Genomic DNA, 6,804 nt, shown 5'->3' on the forward strand with positions numbered 1-6,804 from the left:
AAAGGGATATAAAGCTTGAGTTCTTGCTTACAACCATAGGATCACATGTCTACGTGAATATTCTTCCCCACACCCCCCTCTTACCTCTTCTTTCCCCTTCAATCACGCTTTTACTGCATCAGACCAGAATCTTCCCACCTAATTTGGATGATTTATTTTTCTTTCCAAATATAAGACTTATTTCTCCAGAGCACTCACTCTAAGTAACAAGATTCATGGGGGTCATCTGAGTGGGCAGCTCTCAGTGCAATATACGAGAGCACATTAGCACACCCAGTGGCCTCAAGGCTGTTCAAGCCTGTGATTTACAAGGTGCAGCGTGAAAGATAGGGACTGCAGCTCTGAGCTGGACACAGAGCTTGGAGCAGGGCCTGGATCTCCCACAAGATCAGACCAGCTTGTGCCTCTGAGCGGCATCCCCTCTCTCCTCCTGACCATGCCCATTCATCTGCCAGCTGAGCCTCTACAGCTCTCCCTCGTGCTGAGGGTGCAAGCACTAAAGGCCTGAGACTGCGATGAGATTGGCAGATGCAGAAACTCCCTGCTCACCTGTAATACACTTGAATATGTTTAATACCAGCAGCCTTGGAGTGAGCATGTTCCTCTCTAGACCCTGCTCACCAAGCCCAGTTGCAGTATTTTCTGTTATGAGCTTGCTGCACTGAAGGCTCCATTGTAATTTTCATTATTGGCAAAGATTTTCTAAGAAGATTAATATTGAGCTAGAGGTCTGCTATCAATTTGGTGCCACAAGAATACAAAGCAGAGAATTTCTAGGCTGATTTGATTATTAGTGGCCTGAAAACATATGTAATTGGGTGTATTTACCTTGCATACATAGGGGAATTATATAGCCATTAATCCTACATTATTCAGGATATGCTTTCTGAGGCAGAACTTCTTTATCACATCTCTGATTGGAAATGTGCTATGCTACCACTGCAAAAGATTACTGGGGGATGAATATAACTATGTCATTGTACAAAGCATAGACACCACTTCTTAGGTTACTGTGTTCTTCAACAAAGTTTTTGAGAATGTCATGGCCTTTGGAATTTATACCTTCTTAAATACAAAGTCATATATGTCAATCATTAGTAAGTTTTATTTTCATTTACTACCTCCTATTTGGAAAACTCTTCCATGAATCAGCTTATATTTTATTATCATAACTTGAAGGACTGAATGGAAACATTAAGAAAGACAGGGATGCCTTTCCTAGATGGGATTGGAGACTATTATTCTAAGTGAAGTAACTCAAGAATAGAAAACCAAACATCCTATGTTCTCACTCCTAAGTGGGAGCTAAGCTATGAGGATGCAAAGGCATAAGAATGATACAATGGACTTTGGAGACTCCGGGGGGAAAAGGGGTGAGGGACAGAAGATTACAAATTGAGTTTGGTGTATACTACTTGGGTGATGGGTGCATCAAAATCTCACAAATCATCATTAAAGAACTTACTCATATAATTAAATACCACGTGTTCCCCAAAAACCTATGAGAATTAAAACAAACTCAAAAAAAAGAAAGACAGGGTAACCTCCAGCAATACTGGCCACATGCATGGAGACCTTTTTTAAAATTTATGATTGACACATAATAGTAATAATTACATATATTTATGGAGTACAACATGATGTTTTAATACAGGTATAAGTTGCATAATGATCAAATCGGAGAAATTACCAAGTTTGTCACCTTAAATTTTTATCATTTCTTTGTGATGAGAATACTCCTCTATTTTGAAATATGTAATACATTACTGTTAACTCTAGTCATCCTACTATGCAGTAGACCACCAGAACTTACCTAACTGTAACTTTGTACCAATTGACTAACCTTACCATCCCTCCCTCACCTACCATTCCCATCCTCTGTTAACTACTATTCTATTCTCTACTTCTATGAAACAATTTAGATTCCACACATGAGCAATATCATACAGTGTTTCTCTTTCTATGTCTGGCTTATTTCACTTGATGTCCTCCAGGTTCATTCATTTTACTGCAAATGACAGGATTTTATTATTTTGTGGCCAGGTAGTATTCCATTACGTATACATACATTTTATTTACCCATTCATCTGCTGATAGGCACTTAGGTTTATTTCATATTTTGTGTATTATGAATAGGGCTGCAATAAACATAGGAGTGCAGATATATCTTTGACATACTGATTTCATCAGGGAACTGCAAATCAAAGCTACAATAAGATATCACCTCACTCCAATCAGAATGCCTACTCTCAAAAAATCAAAAGTAGCAAGTGTTGGTGAGGATGTAGAGAAAAGGGAAACCTTACACATTGCTGGTAGGAATGTAGATTAGTACAGCCATTGTGGAAAACAGTATGGTGGTCCTTCAAAAAATCAAAAATAGAACTACCATATGATCTAGCATTCCCACTGCTTTGTATATGGCCAAAAGTATGGAGGTTTGATGACAAAATTCAAAACTGGGGTATTGTCCTCATTTTCACACATGGATAAAGTGCAAGTAAAGAAGTTTTCATGGTCTTAAATAGAGCAGTTAAATTCCAGCACTTTTTACTGTCCTAAACTGTTTGATTTTTGTCACCAGCTCTCCATCCAAATTATTCCCAATAGGCTCCAGAGTAGCCTTTTTCAAAAATATTTCTGCAAAACACTAGTCTAAAATATACCCTTACTCCTTCCTCAGCCAAATACTCTAAATAAAAAGCACTCCTTAGTCAAATAAGATTTGGGAATACCATATTTTATATGTTGTATTTGGATATTTATAATTCATAACATAGACTGTGAAGTCCTTTAGTGAAGAGACTCGTTTAATTTTGGATTGCCCAAATTTATTTGATAAGGAATATTTGAGTTATAATGTATTATAAAACCAACTTTAGAGAAAGTTCTATTAGGACATATGCTGATCATTTACTTTTATGTGAAATAATCATCTCTCTTCTCAGCATTCACGGGAAACACAGAGTGGCTGAACTAAGTGAGATCAACAAGTGAACACTTAATCTTTCTTCGACAAAGGGATAAAGAAAAGTTGGTCTTTTTTTAATTCAGTATTTTGTGATGAAGGTAAAGTGTCTATATCCACATTGCCTGCACAGACTGCAGGAACCATCTGCTGAGATTGGTAGTAGCCCCTCCCATCCTCACACTTCCTTTCCCAAGCAATGTGTGGTCCAGGTTATGACTTCTTGGAGCATGTCTACAGTTACCATAGCTACTCCTGAGCAGGTACTGCCTGAATGCACCTGGTGCTGCTCTATAGCTCCACAGCCAGCCCTACAGATCACAAATGTCTCAGATGGTTCTCCCCTTCCAGTGATATAATTGGATCCATTGCTCATCTGTCATGCCCAAAGTAGAAACAGACAACAGGCCATCTGTTCCACCTCTCTGAGTTCTTTTCCTCAGCATGAGGCCCCATCTCTGCTGTTCATTGTTACTATAGTAAGGTGCACCCATGGTAACGATGAACTGTGTGGCCTTGGAGCTGCCCACTTAGCTGCCTGAGGTACACTGACTCAGTGTCAACTCCTTCATTAGTTACAGGGGCTGCTCTTACCAACTTCTGAGAATAAAAAACAAATGTAAATGCTTTGTATTTCCTGGTGAGGCTTTCTTGGGCTTGCTTAATACATTTTATGGCCCATGTGTCTTTTGCAAATGATTGGGTCTGTTTTAACCAAGTGTGAAGAACAATTAAGATCATTCCAAGTCAAACGAAGTGTTCAAATACATTGGAAGAGAACTTCAAATGCTGTAAATGTCTCATTACCTCTGACACGATCTAATAGGGTATGTTTTAGCTCTGTTGTGTTCCACTAAAATGTCTATGCTGAGGCTTTGCCTTACACACCATCTCCACTTATCTGCATGTCAAGAACTGCCCCCCAACCGCCACCTGTGCTTCAGGTGCTATAAAAGTACACCAGGCTAATGAGAAAGAAACTGATGCTTGGATGGAGCTCAGCAAAGTCTTGAAGCACCTTCTGGCAAACTCACCCATGGGGCAATAGTGAGGTGTTGGCAGCTGCTGAGAGAAGACTTACCTCCCACAGCAGCAAGATAAAAAGCAAATGTGTCTCTTTCACCCAAGAATATATGCAATCATCCTTCAAATGGTAACAGGTGGAAGGGGTAGCCGACAGGTATGGATGAGCTCCCTTCCTCCTTCTCCCTCTGAGGATCTCACTGGTTCCTAAGCCCAGAAGCAGCCCTCTCCACAAAGATGAAATCAATGGATTCTGATTTGAAAAGAACCACCACTCCCCCAGCAGTCCTAAATTTATATATAAACTAATAGCTAATAAGCACTATTTTTCTAGGCACTATGTTAATGCCTCACGTATGTTGAAATTTGTCTAAGCAATAATTCCTTCAAGTAGTTTCTATTATCGTATTTTATATTTAAGAAAATTAAGGCTTAGAAACTCTTATTTACCCACAAACCATATACCCTTGATAAAGCAGGAATTCAAATCCATGTCTGTGTGACTCCACATAAACTCTGTCATGCTGCATGTTCCTATACTTCCTGTTCCCATAGTCTATGTATTTCCAGATACCCATTACTCAGTTGCCATGCCCATTGATTACGTGTTCTATTTGCCACAATATTTCCTGTTATTTTCCCTACTTCTGTGGCTTCCCACCTTCTTCAACAGGTATTTTTGCAACCTCGACCCTTCCTGTCTGCTCCAACCTGCTCTTGTCAACCAGACCACATCCAGTCAAACCCCAGGGTATGACACCTCTATTCCAAAAAGATATTCTTAGAATAGAAAAATTATGATGCATAAAAAGCTGTCCACCATGCTTCACTGCCCATTAGAATGACTAGTAATGCTTTTATATAACACTTTACAGATAGCAATGCAATTTAACATTACCTTATTTAATATGAACAAATAGTTCAAGTTTCAAACAGCAAAAGTATTCTCTGCAAGTAAGCCCATCTATATACAAATGGGCACTTGAGACATTCTCCAGTAAAGGAGGGAAATGTTTAAGCCAACAATAAAGTGCATTTAAATAAATTCATAAAAGTCATTTGTGTTTCTTTCTTCAATTCAAAATTTACATTTGCACTTTCACAAACCTGGTTTATTTGTATTTCACAAATCTACTGCTTTGTAACCTAGAACGAGTCTCCATTAACTTATTTTTATTGAACAGAAAAGGCAGTGGTTTATCAACTAAGCAAATAATTACTGTGTTGGTTCATTTTCATACTGCTATAAAGAACTGCCCGAGACTGGGTAATTTATAAAGGAAAGAGGTTTGACTCACAGGTCAGCATGGCTGGGGAGGCCTCAGCAAACTTACGATCACGACGGAAGGCAAAGGGAAAGCAAAGCACCTTCTTCACAAGGCAGCGGGAAGGAAAAATGCTGAGTAAAGGGGGGAAAAGTCCCTTATAAAGCCAGCAGATCTCATAAGAACTCACTCATTATCACAAGAATAGCATAAGGGAAACCACCCCCAAGAATCAATTACCTCCACCTGGTCTCTCGTTTGACACGCAGGGATTATGGGAATTATAATTCAAGATGAGATTTAGGTGGGGACACAAAGCCTAACCATATCAATTACCTTGGGTTAAAAGTACTATTTTAGGCCAATATTTTGCAGATATGCTGTTATTCTTTCCTAGAGTGGACATTAACTTCCAAATAACCTTCAGCTGTATTACTAGTAAACTATGCATACTGACTGTTTATGTAAAAATTAATACGTATCTGAACGTTCTCTGTCAAATCCTAGGCCATCCTGGCTTGGCCTAAGACCACCCTCAGGTTGAATGATTTGTTATAAACACTCACAGAACTCAGAAAAACTGTTATACTCATGTTTATGGTTTATTGCAGTGAAATAATACAGATAAAAATCAGCAAAGGCAAAAGACACATAGGACAGATCCCAGGAGAAGCAAGACATGAGTTTCCAGGTGGCTTCTAGTGGAGTCATCAGATAGCACTTAATTCTTTCAGAAATGGTATGTAAGAACACATACGAAATATTGCTAGCTGGGGAAGCTCACCTACGCCTTGGTGATGGGGGTTTTTATTTGGAACCAGTCACATAGGTATGGAGTTCCCACAGTCTGACCTTAACAACTCAGTCTCCAGCACCCCCAGAGGTCAGCCTGGCTCAGTGTATTAGTCCGTTCTCACACTGCCATAAGGACTACCTGAGACTGGGTAATTTATAAAGAAAAGTGGTTTAATTGGCTCATGGTTCTGCAGGCTGTACAGGAAGCATGGCTGAGAAGGCTTCAGGAAACTTACAATCATGGCAGAAAGTGAAGGAGAGGCCAGCACATCCTACATGGCCGGAGCAGGAGGAAGAGAGAGAGAGCGAGCAAAGGGGAAGGTGATACATACTTTCAAATGACCAGATCTCATGAGAACTCTATCAACTCTATCACGAGGAAACACTCAAGGCATAGTGATAAACTAATAGAAACCACCCCCATGATCCAATCACCTCCCACCAGGCCCCACGTCCAACACTCAGGGTTACAATTCAACATGAGATTTGGGTGGGGACACAGAGCCAAACCATATCACTCAGGAACCCAGGGAAACAAACGCCAGCATTCATGGTAAATCACATTGTTAACATAAACTATTGTTATAAACATAAAGGTATTCGTCATAAATCACACTGATAACATAAACACACTATTATGTGGCCCAAGATCTCAGGTAGACAAAGGCACTCTTATTAGGCAGGATATTCAAGGGCTTACAGGTTATCTTTCAGGGACTGGTTAATGGCCAGCCTATTCTTTGCAATGCGCAG

General features: G+C 39.7%; 1 long non-coding RNA gene across 1 annotated transcript in view; it reads right to left on the reverse strand.

Annotated features, from left to right (window-relative positions):
• Positions 1–5,371, reverse strand: part of LOC134759427 (uncharacterized) — a 400,963-nt gene extending 395,592 nt beyond the window's left edge. Inside the window, exon 1 of the long non-coding RNA XR_010135547.1 lies at positions 5,290–5,371. This is a non-coding gene — a long non-coding RNA (uncharacterized LOC134759427). The remainder of the gene's footprint in view (positions 1–5,289) is intronic.
• Positions 5,372–6,804: the final 1,433 nt, after the last annotated feature.

The sequence above is a fragment of the Pongo abelii genome, chromosome 9 (genome assembly GCF_028885655.2).
Source record: "Pongo abelii isolate AG06213 chromosome 9, NHGRI_mPonAbe1-v2.0_pri, whole genome shotgun sequence".
Lineage (NCBI taxonomy): Eukaryota > Metazoa > Chordata > Mammalia > Primates > Hominidae > Pongo > Pongo abelii.